General features: G+C 42.5%; 1 long non-coding RNA gene across 1 annotated transcript; it reads right to left on the bottom strand.

Moving 5' to 3' along the window:
- Window positions 1-260: 260 nt before the first annotated feature.
- Window positions 261-6,227, bottom strand: LOC144587083 (uncharacterized). The gene is made up of 3 exons (XR_013542249.1): window positions 3,260-6,227; window positions 1,263-1,379; window positions 261-646 (listed from the first exon to the last, which is right to left on the bottom strand). It is a non-coding gene; the product is annotated as an uncharacterized LOC144587083 (long non-coding RNA).
- Between the last annotated feature and the right edge of the window lie 11,719 nt (window positions 6,228-17,946).

The raw sequence follows: 17,946 nt of genomic DNA, 5'->3' as shown, positions 1-17,946 counted from the left end.
TCACTTAACTGGGGCTTATTTTTGGGGTAGGGCTTATATTAAATGCATCCTGAAAAATCAAACTAGGGCTTATTTTCAGGTTAGGTCTTATTTTCGGGGAAACAGGGCATTATATATTTAATTAAAAAAACATTTTTGGAGACACACTGATTGGCTTGTTTTCACTGCCTTTTGATGCTTGGATTACCAAATGTCTCTGGACCAGATCCAACCTAATCCAATCACTGCACACAGAAGAAGCGCCTCATGTCAGAGCACACGTGTTGCATTTTTTTCACCATGGAAATGATTGCATGCATTAGCACAGTACTGTACATATTTTTTCCTCTATATTAGAAGCATCATAAGTTGGGACAAAAACATGAGTAGATTTTCCCCACCAGGACACAAATAGGAATCTGAGAAAAACAGACATTCCTGTTGTAAAGGAGAAAGAACTCCTGAGGACCTTCAGCTCACTCTCAATCTAAGGAGGGTCGGGTACATTCGGGAGGAGGGAAGGGGGAAGCCTTTCCGTTGCACCTGTCAGTCTCGCAACATTTCACCGACAAAATGCCGTCTCTTGTCCTCCGTAAAGTGTTGCATGTCATATTGACAGCTATATAGTCAACACATCCGTACCTCACTCCACCAAATCTTTCATCATCTGTAGGAAAGAAAACATGTGGATTTGAGACTTTTCCCTTTAAGATTGTAGCCTGGCCTTTTTTTCACCACAGGGTCAGTTTGTTGAGAAAAGCTTCTACTGGTCTGCATTGTGTTATGAGTGACAGAATGTGTCAGACCGTGTGTGGGTTCCAAAAAGAGCAGCAAACCCAGACCTGAGAAGAAGATAGAGAAATCTCAAGGGGAGATGGGATGGTGATCCTAATACAAAATCTGCAAAGAGTTGCACGAGTTCCAAGTTTCTATATCAGCAGGCGTGGAAAGAACATTCTAAATGTGACTTGTTCGTTCAGATACTGTAGAAAGAAAAGGAAGAAAGCTGGCTATAACCAGTTGTCCAGACAAGAAAGGTGAGGCAGGCTATCTGAAGCCAAGCATGTGGCAGGTGGAACAAACTGTACACGTGAAAGGAACAAACTGTACACGTGGTGTATCTCTTTGGAATGCCAGCTCTTATACTGTAGGACCCCCTGTTAGGTAGACTTGGGCACCTACTACCTGATTACTGTGCTAAGTCAACACTTTAAAAATGTATGAGTTGCTTTAGACTGTGGATCAAGACATGATCTTGATGATGTTGCATTCTTATGCCTTACCGTTCTCATAGATGGTTGTTGTGATACATCTCCCAAGTTTTGCCTCACATATTTTATTGTGGGTTCGACAGTATTCTGGATCCACATAATCACATGAATTACACTTGAGTCCCTGGACTGTAAGGAAGGAAGAGGAGAAATGAAAGAAATAATCACCTATAAAGGTAAAGATAAAAGTTTCCCTTAACATTTAATTCCAGTCGTGTCTGCCTTTAGCGGCCAGTGCTCATCCCCATTCGTAAACTGAAGAGCCGGTATGTCAAAATAAGTTTACAGGTCTGATCAGAATAAAGTATATTAATGAGCAGCCATGATGAACAGATATGTAGAAACTGAGTCATGATGACTTAGCAGTGCTGACTCATGCATGATGCAACACATAATGTGATTGGACACAAGCAGATCTATATATGTATATACAGTGGTGCCCCGCATAGCGAGCACCCCGTTTAATGACGAATCCGCATAGCGATGCGGATTTTGCGATCGCAAAAGTGATGTGCATTGCGATGTTTTAAGTGGCCAAAAATTGCATTGCAATGATTGGTAAGCGTTTTGCTTACCGATCTTCGCATTGTGATGTTTTTGGAACAGCTGATCGGCAGTTCCAAAATGGCCGCCGGCTAAACAAAATGGCCGCCCACAGCATTTCCGCGTGGTTTCCTCGCTTACTGGGTGGCAAAAATGGTGGCCGGATGGAGGATTTTCGCATAGTGGTGAGTTTTTCCCCCACAGGAATGCATTAAACATGTGGGATTTTTTGCCCCGCATAGCGAGGAATCCGGATAGCGACCTTTTTCCTGGAACAGATTAACGTCGCTATGCGGGGCACCACTGTATATGTGAAACTGAACAGCTGATGTATCTTCCTGCTTGGTGATGAATGCTAGCTGTTATGCTGCCAGACTGAACTGCTGTAAATATCTTGTAAATACACGTTGGTGGTGGAGAAGCTGTTGGTGTGTGCGTGAGTTATTCTGGACTACCTGGATTGTTTAATACTCTGCTAAACCTGATATTCTTCCGTGTTTTTGTGCTAACATGGTGTTTGTCCATAGAAACTTTCCATGGTCACTTGGCCAGCATGACTTGGCACAGAACACAATTGCTTTCCTACCATGGTGATAGTTATTTATCTACTCACATTTGCATGGTTTTGAGCTACTAGGTTGGCAGGAGCTGGCACAAGCAACGGGAGCTCACCCCGTTGTGCAGATTTTAACTGCCGACCTTTCAATCAACTGCCTAGTGGCTCAGCAGTTTAACCCACAGCACCACCCACATCCCAATCACCTACAATTACCCTTAAAATCATAGGCATCCTTCAGTCTCGAGAGACTATGGTATTGTGCTCTGCATGGAGGACTTGGAACAGCGTCTAGCGTGGCTGAGAAAATCCAATTCGAGAGTGACAATCCCTTCCACACTGAGGACAAATACAATCTGTACCCCATCTAGCTCCCTGATTTTGCTGCTTTCGTGACTGCCTCTTTGCCTCGGCCTGCTGGGCAAGGGTCTCTTCAAATTGGGAGAGGCCGTGATGCACCGCCTGCCTCCATGTTGAATGCTCAGATGTCAGGGTTTCCCATCTGTTGAGGTCCATTCCTAAGGCCCTCAGACCCCACTTGCAGATATCCTTGTATTGCAGCTGTGGTCTCCCTCTGGGGTGATTTCCCTGCACTAATTATCCATACAAGAGATCCTTTGGAATCTGACAATCAGTCATTATTACAACATGCCCGAGCCAATGTAGACGTCGTCCCTTAAAATACATAACCATCAAATGCGAGATTTAAGAAGAAACCTGCTAAATAAGAAAGAAAGAAAGAAAGAAAGAAAGAAAGAAAGAAAGAAAGAAAGAAAGAAAGAAAGAAAGAAAGAAAGAAAGAAAGAAAGAAAGAAAGAAAGAAAGAAAGAAAGAAAGATAGTTATGGGACTGAGAAGGACGTAGATTCATAACCTTGCCCTGTATGCCCGTTCATCTTCTGGTTTCTTACCGATAATGAAGAAAACCAGGGAAGAGAAACCAAGGAGAAGCAGCTTATTCATACTGGGTCTCTCTCTCTCTTCAGTTGCTGAGAAGAGTGAATCTGGCAGGGATTTCAGAAAATCTCTGTACTTCACAGACCTCGATGAAAAAGAGCAATTCTTTCCCTATTTATACTTTCTAAGACTCAGGAACAGCCAGGCGCGTGAGACCTGAAGTTATGGCAATGCTTTCCTCTGGAAAGGAAGTTGTGCAACTATGATACTCGTAATTAGCTGATACGGTAATCTGCTTGCTTTTCTTTTTTTGTTTTTTTTGCACAACGTTCAGGTTCACTCTGCCGCCTTTTGCTGAAACAACAGGACTTTTTTTTATGCAATAGAGTCCGGTGTGAAAATCCTTTCCAGCCACTGTGGAAGGATGATGTAAGACAGGCTAGGAGGGGGTGTAGCAACACTTGTTGTATTGTTGTGGTGGGCTTGAATACTGTTTATAGTTGCTTTTTTACAAACGTTTCCCCATGTGGTTTGTGATCCCCTTGATATATGGCAGAAATACTTTATTTGGAGGTGGCTGTTTTTCCTCTTCAGTTTGGTGTTGTTTTCTCGGTTTGATGTCTCTTCTGATTTCATTCTTGGAATAGCCATTCGCCTGTAGGGCCCATTTCAGATGGTTTGAGTTTGGTGCTGAGAAATTGAGCTTCACAGTTCTAATTTGCACGGTCTACCAATGTTTTAAGTCTGCCTTTTTTGGTCGTGGGTGGTGGTTGGAGTTTTTTGTGTAGGTAAACCAGCTATGGTCTGTATGGGTGGGTTTTCTGTAGACCTTGTGCCCCAATAGGAGTTCGGTATTGCATAGGACCATGATATCTAAGAAAGGGAGTTGGCCCTCTACTTCTTTTTCCATGGTGAATTGTATATTTGGGTGGATTCTGTTGAGATGGTTTAGAAATTCTTCCAGTTTTTCTTCACCATGGTTCCAAATGTGTCATCCAAATATCAGAACCAGACTGTGGGTGCTGAAGCCAGGGCCTGTTTTTCCAAATGTTCCATGTAGAAGTTTGCTATTACTCAGCTGAGGGGGCTCCACTTGGCCACTCCATATGTCTGTAATCTTTATCACTAGAGTTTGTGAGAGGCTGGTCAACGGGGAATTGGCTCACTTAGTATGCGAGAGGTCCTAGGATCAATGCCCACCTTTTCCACCTGAGTCTTTCCTCTTTTCCTTTGTTGTGCAAAGAACCACAAGCTCCTTTTCTGCACCTTGCCTCCCGTCTGTCTGTTCCCTACTTCTGTGTACATCGATGCTACCTTCCAGGTGGGGGTCAACTGAAGTGGTGGAGGGCTTGCTTTGCACATGAGAAGGGGTAGAATCAAAACCTACATTTCCAAGCCCAACTCCTACTTATTTTCTTTTGCTTAATACACAACTCGGACATTGCAGTGTACAAAAAAATATGAGAGAACATGATTTGAAGGCGTTGAGAGTTACGAGAAAAGCACTGAGACAGGGAGTGATTCCGGAGCAAGAATAAGAGCTATGTTACAGCAGAGCATCGTGCTTGGACCCTCAGAGAGGGTTGCTGAATCCCCACCTGAAGAAGAGCCAAGGAGTCCAGAGTTCAGATCATGGTAAGGTGTGGGGAGAGAGAGAGAGAGAGAGAGTGCTCATAGTCCAAGAAGGTGGTGCGGAAAGAAGGTCTGAGGAAAGTGACAAGTTACCTTGCATAGTGCTTGGCTATAAGGGTGACTCCTTCAATTTTCATAAATTAACATGAGGAAATCCAGATTTGAACAAGCCTCTTATGTAGAAGTGGGTGGAATGTGGCGTATATACTTTGTTTTGGATTATGGTGTGCGATTTGGCTTTGGCAGTTTGCTATTGGCTCTGCATTCTCTGAACTTCTGATATTGGACTGGCTTATTGGACTTTGCTGTTGAAAACCGCGGGAACGTGACACTGGTATAAATCCTCTATGTATTCTTGCCACCTCTTCTTGATGTCTTTTGCTTCTGTGAGGTCCCTCCCATTTTTGTTCTTTATCATGTCCATCTTTGCACAAAATGTTCCTCTAATGTTTCCAATTTTCTTGAACAGATCTCTGGTTTTTCCCTTTCTATTATTTTCATTTATTTTTCTGCACTGTTCATTTAAGAAGGCCCTCTTGTCTCTCCTTGCTATTCTTTGGAAGTCTTCATTCAATTTTCTGTAACTTTCCCTATCTCCCTTGCATTTTATTTCCCTTCTCTTCTCTGCTATTTGTAAGGCGTCGTTGGACAGCCACTTTGCTTCCTTGCATTTCTTTGGGATGGTTTTTGTTGCTGCCTCCTGTACAATGTGAACAGCCTCCAACCATAGTTCTTCAGGCACTTTGTCCACCAATTCTAGTTCCTTAAATCTGTTCTTCACTTCCACTGTGTATTCATAAGGGATTTGGTTTAGATTATACCTCACTAGCCCAGTGGTTTTTCCTGTTCTCTTCAGTTAAACTTGGAGTAATAATTTTTGCAAATTATTGCTCCAATATAAAGTAGGGGCTAAAAACTGCTACAGGAAACTACAAGTGAAATTTTAATTAATTTCATTAATCAGCATGTTTGAAGAATATGTTTTAAGTTTTGTATACCAATTATTTTTCAGTTTTCAGGGTTAGAATGCTTAAAATTTCTCTTTCTTTCTCTTTTAAAAATAAATATTAAATGGCACATCCCTACAGAGATGCAATACTGTTGTTAAAATATTAAAAATATATACAGTTTGAATGGAAGGCAATGTCAGTGCTGTTTGAAGCCCAAGATCACACAAAAAGGCAGCATTTAGTATGACGGGGTGTTCACATTGTACAAAAAGATGAATAAAGAATCAATTCCAGAAATGTGTTAAATTAAAAAGTCCCTGACAGCCTCTTAAAAAAAAAACCCTAAACCTCGGTTTTCAGTCTTTGCTATGCCCTGTGTAGCCAGGATTTTTTAAAATAAATTTTGATAATACAAAACCCAATTCAACAGTGTTTTTTGTTGTCAGTATAACAGTGGCCTGAGTCTTAATGAACATAGGTGAAAGCATTGCTTTATGTTAAGATCAGGAATGGGGAATGAATAGTCGGTACTTTCCATTCCTTGCATATAACAATAATGATGAAAATTGCTTAGACCAACTTTAAGAAATTACAAAACACACCTAGTCTTCATGGCAGGTCTGGTCCTCTTGACATTCCATATGTGTCAACATCCAGGAAATTATAAATGAACTTAACTATACGTTAGCAGAACTTTTAATTCTTGTCAGTACTGTGCCTTCAAGAAATGATTCTGTCAGTTCACTATGAGAGAGAGAGAGAAAAGATCCAATCTGGGAATTAAAATAACAGCTTATTTCGGCAGCTGTATTGGCACTTGATGTCTCTTCATTTGTCCCAAGGAAAGAGATGTGTCTTTAACAGATTGTAAAGAACTGCATATCTCCAATGTTCCTTTGCTGATTATTGGAGACTGGGTGGGGATCAACTGGGATGACCAAGCCAGACTTGCAGAACAGTTTGCCAGGAAGATGGAGAGGCTTGGGTTAATGAAATTATCAAAAAGTTTGAATGCATGACGTTCCTCTTCTCAACTTATTCAGGATGGTCACAGTTGAACTGAAAACAAGCAAGTGAGATTGCCAGAAATGTCAAGGCTTGGAAAGGCAGCTATGACGGAACTAAGCAACAAATTAGGCCTGAACACTCCCAAGCAATTCACATGACCAAATGAAGGAAAAGAAGGGTTAAAGGGGAAAAGAAAGATCTGACATACAGAGAATGAAAGAAAAGTTAGATAAAAAAGGAATACAGCAAAGAACATGAAACCTTTGTGTTATCTTCTGTTGTTATGAATGATTCATGGTTTAGAGGTTCTCTTTAATAAATCATTGAAGGAAAATGGAAAATAGAGAAGTACAGTTGTGCCCCCCTGAACGATTACCCCACTCTACAATGAATCCGCTTTACGTTGATGTTTTTGCGATCGCTTTTGCGATCACAAAACAATGTTTTAAATGGTTTTTTTTTCACTGTGCGATGATCGGTTCCCTGCTTCAGGAACCGATTTTCGCTTTACAACAATCAGCAAACAGCTGATCATCCGGTTTCAAAATGGCTGCCGGCTGAAGAAAATGGCTGGCGGCAGAAGAAAATGGCTCCCCACTGTTTTCTAGGACGGATTCCTTGCTTTACAGGCACCAAAAATGGCCGCCGTATGGAGGATATTCGCTGGACGAGCAGGTATTCAGCCCATTGGAATGCAATGAACGGTTTTCAATGTGTTTCAATGTTTTTTTTATTTCGTTTGAAGACGTTTTCGCTTTACAGCGATTTTGCTGGAATGAATTAATGTTGTCAAGCGAGGCACCACTGTACCTCTTCTCCCTGCCCCGTTCGTTAAAATATGAAAGGGCTATCTCTACAATGATTGGTTTTCACTGAAAATACTTTTTTCCAGGGATCCGTCCTTGGTACTGAAAGAACTACATGGCACATTTGTTTGTTTTTTGCACCCTTGATTGAAGCCCAGGACAAATCAGCAAACTCAGCATCCCAACAGAGGCTTTGAAGAGAAAAAAGATCTCAGTTCTTTGACAATCTGGGAAGCAATCCAAGGCTGGGCAACACTGACCAAAATCCTGTCTCCTCTTCTTTCTGCTTTAGCATCATCTGGAAACCAGCTCCAGAAGGTTATCCAGTTCACCACAGCAGGTTGTTGTGATCCACGAGGGAAAAAGGAACAGTTGCTCTCTTTGGATTCTGCTTTTATTGACTGATCAATAATATTGGCAAACATTTTTGGGATGTGGTGGCGCTGCGGGCTAAACCGCAGAAGCCTGTGCTGCAGGGTCAGAAGACCAAGCAATCGTAAGATCGAATCCACGCAACGGAGTCAGCTCCCGTTGCTTGTCCCAGCTCCCGCCAACCTAGCGATTCGAAAGCATGCAAATGCAAGTAGATAAATAGGGACTACTTCGGTGGGAAGGTAACAGCGTTCCGTGTCTAAGTCGCACTGGCCATGTGACCACGGAAGATTGTCTTCGGAGAAACACTGGCTCTATGGCTTGGAAACGGGGATGAGCACCGCCCCCTAGAGTCGAACATGACTGGACAAAAATTGTCAAGGGGAACCTTTACCTTTACCTTTTTTGTAGATCAGAGTGCCCAACACAATCATGCAGAGCTACCACAATGTAAAGTGATTTATTCTGTAGAGAATCTGTCTATGCCTGCTACCCCATGATTATGCCACTAATTGTGAATCTGACCATGCCACCCATGAAAGGTGTCCCTTTGCCCATGGAAGAAAAGCTTTGGATTCCTGCCTAACCTCCCTTCCAGAGGGCACACGTAATAAAAACAGAAACAGAATAATATTTATTGTTGCTTTTTCTTATTGGGCATTTTTGAAAATGATTTCAAAATATGTTTTGCAACAGGTATTCCTATATGTAAGAATATTAGCAGTTGTCCAGCTCATCATCATGATGATGTTTCCAGTAGAATGCCTTTCTTCCAGAACTGAGGGAACCTGTTTAGATACACCATGCCTTTTGCAAGAAGAACATAACCCCCTCCCACTCCTTGCTCAACATCTGTTCAGGGTAGAGAATAAACTGTCCTCACATGCCTGTCTCCACACATTTCTGCCTTACTCTCCTGTGCGGTCAGACCTCTGACACCCAAAGATGAACAGTGCTCTTCTGCTTGGCTTCGTGATGCTGGTCTTCTGCTCTGCAGGTAAAGAGGTGACTGGCTCAAAGGGAAGCCTACAGAGAAGGCTTGTAATGGGGGGAAGGCGTCAGTGGGTCATTTCTAGGATATCATTCAGATATTAGTTTTCGTAACAGAGGTTTGCATTAGTGAAGCAAAGGGGGACACGGAGAATTGATGCAGTCAGTGGTTCACCTAAGAAAAGCCCACCCAGGAGCAGTCAATACTCAAGTCAAGAAACAAAATGTCTCAAGCTAATCAAATTAGTTGCTTACATGTCTGGATAAAAAAGAAATCACATTGAAAGCTAGAGGTGAAACCACTGGTGACATTTAGGAAAACATATCACAACATTTCCTAGCTCTTTTCATTCCTTCCACCCTCTCCCTTGTTTTTTGAAATCAGAAACGCTCCCTTCATCTTTTGGTGAATGTACCACCATATCCTCTTCTTTTCTCTCAGGGTGTTGGGCCTGGGAGCCGGTGGCCTCAGGTCCAGAAATTGCTAGTTACCTGGCAGGAGATGGGACTCTGGCTCTTGGCAACAGTATTGGCTAAAACTGGAGGGCCACCCTCAGCCTTTCCATCATCAGGAAGCATTAATAAAGACATGCTACAGTGTGGAAAAGTTACTTCATGAGACTAGAGATCTCTAAATTTCCTTGCTTGCATGGTGCTGCTATTCTAAAAAGTGATAATTCTAGGCTCTGTAGCTTCAAGTTCAAGCAGTGTGTCCTCTGCTGGTTTTCTTGAGTGCTGCTGTCCATTCTAGCATGTTCTTGCTAAACCTTTTGAGGTGAGGGTATCTGCATCTGTGGGAACAAAACCATTTAGGAGAGAAGCTGAAGAGAAGAGATTTACACAGGAAGGAATAATTCATCGTATTGAACAGCAGACAGCAGAATGACTTAAATAGGTCATCCAACACCACTAATATGAAAAGATACATTGGTGATAATGCCGGTACTTACGTCTCCAGAGCCAATTCCCCCTGGTTTAGAAGTCAGTGCAGGCATTTGCTGTTCCATATCAGCCACATGCCTTGGTGTGCAACAGCTAATGCCTATCCTGACTCCTTAACTTGTGGTGATCCACCATCGAGATGGACACCAGTGAGCCTAGGCTGGTGTACATTTTCACTTGAATTCCAGCCAGTGGCTCTGAAAATGGAGGACAATTTTTAGTTAAGAAGACCAGGATTGCTGAGAGGGGTCAAAACAAAGGATGTTTAGTCCAACATTCTGTTCATGTGGTGACTGACCAGCTGCCTCCCTGGAGCCCACATGGAGAAGTACAGGAAGAAACTGTCTCTGATCCTAGAGGTTGCAGGTGACCTTGGGAAGGGGGCACCTTCTAACTGTACAGTTTTGTGATCCTATTCAGCTGTAGATGCCTGCATTGGCAGGAAGTGGGAATCTTCCAATTCTTTGATTTTATGAGTTAATCACAAACTGCTATGGGTGGCTTTTTCTTTTCTATAGATTGGTGTAATTTCCTTTTACACCTGGCCAGGTCAGGGGTCATGAGATATAAATTGAGGTGTCAACAGCAAAGAGAGAGGAAGGCAAGAATGCCAAGGCATGTGGGCATACGGTTCAGCCAGTTTTCCTTCTACTCCTGGAAAAGGGCATTTACAGTCTGTGACACTTAATAAAGTTAATTACTAACTAGCTCTATGGGATCACCATTGCCACCAAACAGCAGCCTTCATAAAAGCAGAAGGGACAAACCATGTCATAGGGAAATCTTCTGCCAAAATGTCATTCCCAGCCCATGTATGTCAAACGTCATGCTTCTTTCTTTGCTCATGCTATCAACACAGGTCTATCACTGATTGCTACCACCAGCAGCAGCAGCAGCAGGATGATTTTTGGCATGATTAGCCTGTGGCAATTTCACCTGGTGCTGTCCCCCTTGAGAAGTCTCTTTGCCCTAAAAAAGGAAGTAAATCCTAAAGCCTTCCCATATTTATTTCATTTTATTTTATTTAAAAACACATTCTGCCATATAGCTTATGACCTCAGGGTGGCTGACAACAGTAGAGACAAGATAAAAGGCAATTCAGTTTAGAGGAATTGAGGCATTAAAACTACATGCATGAATTAAAAACAAAATCACCACAGGAATAATATTTTCCAGGTAACTGCCCTTACTGGTATCATCACCAGATCCAACCCGCTTCTTTCATTCTCTTGAAATTAGAGAACTGGTGATAGATATGGCTATAACTGGGAACAAGCACAATTACATTAAATATGACGCTACCATTGTCTTTCGAGACTGAAGGATGCCTAACCATTGATTTATGATACTACTTATGTTATTACTTTCCAATCTATGAGACGTTCATCAAGATGGTTCCTGTTGGGCTTTATTCACTAATTACTGAGGCTGAATCTCAATTCTTTAACATGAGATTCCCTCTCATAGTCTCTCTCTCTCTCTGTTCTCACACGGATCCTTCATGATTCTCTTTGTCATCCTCATCATGATGTGACATCAAGTCAATTGTGACTAATGACAACCTTCTGCAAGGTTTTCAAGGTAGAGAATACTCAGAAGCAGGTTATCATTTTCTTCTTCTGGGGGCGCCCTTGGACTGTGTCTCTTGTTCCATGGGGCACGAAGAGTCGGACACAATTTAACGACTAAACAACAACAACCTCTGGCTCCACAGCCCATTACCAAAACTATGCCATCTTTCCAAAGTCCAACTCCATCTGATTCTCTCAAGCTGAACCACATCACTACATGCCAACAACACCTCCCTCCCTCCCTCTCGACTAACCCTCATCCATTCAGAAACACTATCTGCAGCACGCATGCTGCTCTTGGCACTCACGTCCCGCACATACCACTGACCATTCTGGACATATTTCTCTCCAGGCCAGGGACAAAACTGATAGATCAATGGAATATTCTCTAGGCAGAAGAGAAACTATCATTTTGATGTTTGCAATTATTCTTTCAGTCTCAGCCCAGGGCATTTGGTGCAATGTAAAAGGAGAGATCTTGTATGAAGGCCCAACCGACTGCTACGCTTGTGGAAAGAATCAGTGCTTCAAGACAGGATTTTATTTCAGTAAGTTTTAGGCCCCTCCCCCCAAGCCAGTGGGCTTCAAGTGGGCTGGTATATTTGGTGGTGTCCCTTCCTTAATTTGTTTCACTTGACATCACTCACCCTCTTCCTCTCCCATGTTTCCATCATTGCTCTTCTTATGCTTCCGTTTAACCTGTCTCACACAGGAGATAAATTGGTTTACTGGAATGCAGGCTGCACCAATGACAACATTCAGTGCAACACAACAGAAAAATTTTTTGAGAACGGAATTCTTATTGCCCAAAAGAGAACCATTTGCTGCAACAGAGCCAATGAGTGCAATCGTGGGAGTCCTGTAGATTACCTCCGATAGAATCCGTTCCATGAAGACCAAAAGGATCAGCAGTTAAACAAAACAAGGCCACAGGCTGTGTCTATTATCACCCTTGCCTCATGCACCCATACTCCCTTCAGGAAAACAAGCCTCACTACAGTTTGTGTTCTCTACATCATGAACTCTTGAACGAAATCATTCCCCCATTACAAAATCCTCAAGATACCTTATTTAGATAAAGGAAAAAGTTAAGGTGTGTCCCAATCTGCAGTGGGCCATCGTTCTCCATTACTCTCCCTGCTTCTATCCTCCCCGGTTACATGGAGTCGTTTTCCTTCCCACTCTGTACCCTAGCCCTTTAAGTGCCTCATAGAGAGGAGATGCCAAAACAGGAAGATTTGAAATCCAAATATTTTTCCAGAATCCCGCCATGCCTAGGAATGTACACCAGCCCCGTTTAGTATCTGGGAGGGGAACCTGGGAAATAGTAAAAAAAAAAAAAATCCAAATAACTCACCCGATGTTTCTCCTGTTGTTGAGTGAGGCAAGGTTTTTTTTTCTTTTCACTTGCTGTCTTTCTCTGTTTCCTTACCTTTGTTAGGACCTGCCACTAAAACTTTATACTTCCGGGTTGGTGGGGTGGGGGTGGGGGGCTACATAATCCATAGAACCATACAGGATGTTGTTGATCTCAGAGGGACTAACTTTAAGTTTCCCTTGTATTTTTTTTCTTTTTTCCTCGAGATGGGCTACTACAAAGCAAAACAGCCTACATATCTCAGATGACCAATCTCTGAGTGTGGGTTTGGAAAAATTTATCTTTCGGCCATGCAGGAATTGGCTAAAGGCCATACTTCCGTGCATAATTTTAATGATGCACCTCTTTTTGAGCCCAGATCTCCTGCCCTCCAGGCTTTTCCAATTATCTTTCACACGACTCAGCGACGTCTCGCAATATTGTCATGGTGACCCACTGCAGGCACCGCCCATTCCGGCGGCAGCTCAGCAGGTCTTAATCCTTTCCTTTGCTTGTCCAAGCTTATTTTTTTCCTTTCCCTCACCTGAGGACCCCGGGAGCAATCTCGCTTCCCTACTTTCACTCCCTCTGTTCAAACATTCAGCTCACGCGCGTGCATCCAATCAAGCCTTGTCCTTCCGTGCACTTGCTTTCACCCCAAGAATGTCAGCGGCCGACTGCCTCAGTTCAGGGATGGGGTGTCCTCACGGAGGGAGAATAGCTGTCATAATCACACTTTCCCGGGTCCCTGGGAGTCCGCAGACCCCCCTTCGGAAAACTTCAATGGAGCTTCCAGAAGATTTACGAGGAGCGGCAAGAAACGACCTTCTGGTACTCACCATGGAAAACGGCTACTGGGCCCCATCAGAGATCTGGGTATTCAATAATCTGTTGTCCCCTGTTGTGGATGCTACGTCACCGGAGAATTCCCGGCCAATGCACCAGATGTTACCACCCAATTTTGGTCCCCATTCTCCAGCAGGGATAACAGATAAAGACAGTGCATCGATCAGTCTATATGTAAGCCAATTTATTAAACATATAGCTGGACCCTGTCCCTAAAAGGCGGACCGGGAGTGCTATCATACATTTGGTAAAGCATTTTATAATTTTCTTACAACGGACAATAAAGCACAGCATCCCCCTATTGGTCTCCTGAACCCTATGGGTGCCTGTTGGGTCATCCTATTGGCCGTGGTAGAGGTGAGAAAAATATCCAGATTGTATCCCAGGGTTAGTGGCTGCCAAGTTTGTGAATTTGTGTGAACCATTGTGCAGCTTATCTTTAAATATGTTAATGACAGATTATGAGCCATCTAAGTTATGGTATGTTACAGTCTTTGCCTGAAGCGTTGTGAAAAAGGAGTTATTCTGAGTTGGCCTTGAATGGGGGAGGGGGGGTTCTGACAAAGCTGTGTGATAATGTAGGAAATGTTTCTGTGAGCGCCAAGCGGGAAGGGTCAGGAGTACCAAGAGAGATCCATGTGATGAAATGAGGATACAAAATACATTGACTATAGAAAATGCATATAAGGTACAGATACAAAAATGTATATAGAATATCATTATAGTAAGGAAATAGTAGGAAATCATATTTCAATTACAGGCACAAGGTATGATTACTTGTGTAAAATGCTGATTATGAATGTTAAGTATATGTGAATCAAATAGCATGTGTTGTCTTAAATTTGTTATATCAGAACCTCATCCTTGCCTCCTATCATGTCCATCTCACACTATCAACAGATCAGATCACTTAACTGCTGGGGCAAAAGAGCTACAAAGAAGCAGCCTCTTCGCCACCAACAGTTAGTAATTTGAATTTCCTGCCTTTTACCCCTGCCCTTTTTGTGTTTGTAACTGGGAGCTCAGGCTGCAAGTCAAAGCAAAATTTTACGGCTGCAGCTGAACACAACTCGAAATGGTCGTATGACAGGGCATTTGTAAGTTGAGACACCACTGTATCAGTGTTTGATATTACACCCTATGGTTGAGAAGCACAGTTCCAAACCTCATGTGGCACTTATAGTGTATTTCCTGACTTTAAGTCAGTGTTTTAGAGCATTTCTTGGGCCAGGTTATGGGCCAAATTCAAAGCCTAACTCTATAGATCAGAGACGACTTGTATTCCTTCATGCACCGCATGACAATTGTCATGGTTGTGATTATTAAGGTTAAAACTTGAACTGAAGATGGGATATGTCGTTGTGGAAAGTTATAGAATGAATCCATATTGGATCTGTGTTAGAATGATTTTGTACCATGGGAATGTTTTCTCCAAGAGGTGATGGGTAAGTTCCATGTAAACAACCATATTATGAGACGATAAGGAGTAAAGACATACCATAGTCTTTCGAGACTGAAGGATGCCTACACACAAGGAGTAAAGACACAACACAATTGTCTGGATCTAGACCTGAGATGAGGAGTTGGGAAACAACACGTGTACTTCTCATGGGAAAAGGAGTCAGGATGGGAATGGGCTGTCCTTTATGCCCATTGGTCAACGTCTCAAAGGGACAAAGAAGATGGGTGGTGCCAAGAAGATAGAAAATGGAGGATGGCGCCGCATGGACAGAGCTGGAAGAGATTGGAGGGCTTAGAGAGCTTCCAGACTCAGATGCCAGATTTTAGTTTCTAGAGAGCCATTTTGTATGCTTTATGCTAAATGTAGCATAGAGAGAGAGTCAGAGGGGGGCTAACTCTTGCCTACCCTTAAAGAAGTTTTTTAGAATTTTATTTTTGCTAGTTGAATCTGCAATATCTTATGGAAATGTAACTTATGCTTTGCTTATGCAACAAACAATATCTTAAATACTTTATTTTGCAATAAAAATTATTCTTAAATAATAATTTCTTAAAAATTATTCTTAAAGAATAAAGATTGGCCTCTTGAACAGCAAGTCTGCTGAGCCTGCTTCCAGAAGAATTGTTAGGCCACAGAATGCTACAGAGTCCTTTTTGCCTGAGGTTTGTTCGTCCTGGCAGACTCCAAAGCTTATGATTTTTCTCTTTTATTTTTCTTGCTTAACTTACTTAAGTACAAGCAAGGTTTCTCTTTAGAACAGACTTGTGGTAAGGAGTTTGTGTTACGTCCTGGCTGAGTCACCCGGACTCTGCTCAGCTAATTAGGAGTACACTTAGACCTGGATACTCTCTGTTCGGGAATCGAGCAATCCTTCAGGGGATCTTGGTTCTGACAACAATAACTAGACTAATCACTCCACCAACGAAGAATGGTCATGCACCATACATGACAATAACTATCTCAGATATAACACACAAGGTTTACTTTTGTCAAAAATGTTTCCATCAGCAGGGGCATGGAACAGGAATATGTTCTGTCTCCCTTCTTATTTTTTACACACACTTTATTGTATGAGCTTTAATAATAACCATGGGCCATCAAGTCAATTCTGATGTATGGCAACCCTTTCCGGAGTTTTCTAGGTAGACAATACTCAGAAGAGATCCACCATTTCTTCCCTCTGGGGGGGAGGACCCTGGGTCTGTGCAGCAGATGTGCACTGCCGCTTACCTAAGGCCACACAAGATGGCTTGTCTCCCAGATACCTAAACCACTCGGCTATTATTTTTATCTAGACAACCTTGGGAACAGATTGGTCCCTGCTCTTCTGCAGGCAAATGTCATTGGCATCGTTTAGTCAGGAAGCCGGAAGCCGGAGAGGTCTTCCAGGATTTAAATCAGACTTCTTTGAGCACCTCATCAAAACTATCAAGAGACCAAGATTCTTGTCTTCCCGAAAAAGTTCATTTAGCACAAATGGCCGAGAGAGATGGGTATTGTTTTGAACAAGTTAAACGCTACACATATTTAAACATCATTTTGCGGACAAATGTGCGATGGATGGGCCAAATGCCCATTTTACTGAGAATGCTTGAACAACGGTTAGTCAGACTCAAGTTGCCCCAGCAACCCACCTCAGACTCGCCTTGGCATTGTTGTCAATGGCACACATTGAACTCAAGACTTGGAACAATTTCCCCAAGTTGTGGTGCTGAACCCCACCACCATTGCTGAACCCCACCACCATAATATCACCATTGCCTGGTGTACTACCGTAATACCCTTTTCAAGAAAATCCCATCATTCTGGGGTTTTGCCACTCTTAATGTTTTTAGGCGTCATGGACTCTTTCCCAAATCTTGATATTATGTTTGGATTCCTCTCAAGGGGGGGGGGGGATAGATGCACAAATGGCAGAGTTGGAAGAGAACCTACAGCGCATCTACTCCAAACCCCCACCATGCATGAATCCATGCCTAAATCACCTCCAACAAAGGGAATCCACCACCCTCTGAGGTGCTTTATTCCACTCTCAAACAGACTGTGCCATCACAAAGTCCTCAGGATATCTTGTTCTGAGGAAATTCTGATAAGGATAAATTTAATAGGGGTCTTGATCTGCACTGGCCATCCATATTGCACTCTTTCTCCGTTACTCCCCTGCCTCTATTCCCAAGATTCTCATAAATCCCCTTTATGGATGACACTTCTCTAACTTTGAGCTTTTGGATTTATCTTTATTTTGAATTCAGTTCTGTATTCATCATCCAAACCTGAACTGAATGCTTGGTGGGATGCAGAGTCTGGATGGCTGCTAGTGGTCCTGTCGAATTCTCTACCAAAGTGACTGAGAAGTCACTACAAACTACAGGCAGAATCAAAAATCCATTTAAAAAAAATAAAATTACTGCAAGACACAAACCTTTAAGGTTCCCTTACTATTCATACCAGGTTCGTGTATTTAAATTGCATGGTTTTTGGCCTGTGATGAAGAGAGACAGTCATGAATACATAGACAGAGAGTAAGGCACATGCACACATACACAGGCATTCTTATATCATATCTCATATAATACCACATCATATGACTGCTTGTTTATATGACGTGTGTGCATGTGTGTATCAGCTTTTCTTCTATTAACTATTTTCTTCAGAAACCCATGAAGAGTTAGTTAATTATTGGTATCTGTGGGGTGGAGACCGAGAAAAATTAGAGGTATCCACACGGTGGCAGCAGCAAGCGCAAATGAAACGGGTGAGCATAA

Source organism: Pogona vitticeps, chromosome 2 (assembly GCF_051106095.1).
Source record: "Pogona vitticeps strain Pit_001003342236 chromosome 2, PviZW2.1, whole genome shotgun sequence".
NCBI classification, from domain to species: Eukaryota; Metazoa; Chordata; class Lepidosauria; order Squamata; family Agamidae; genus Pogona; species Pogona vitticeps.
Note: the sequence above shows the minus strand (reverse complement) of the source record. Positions and strands in the feature narration are given on the sequence as shown.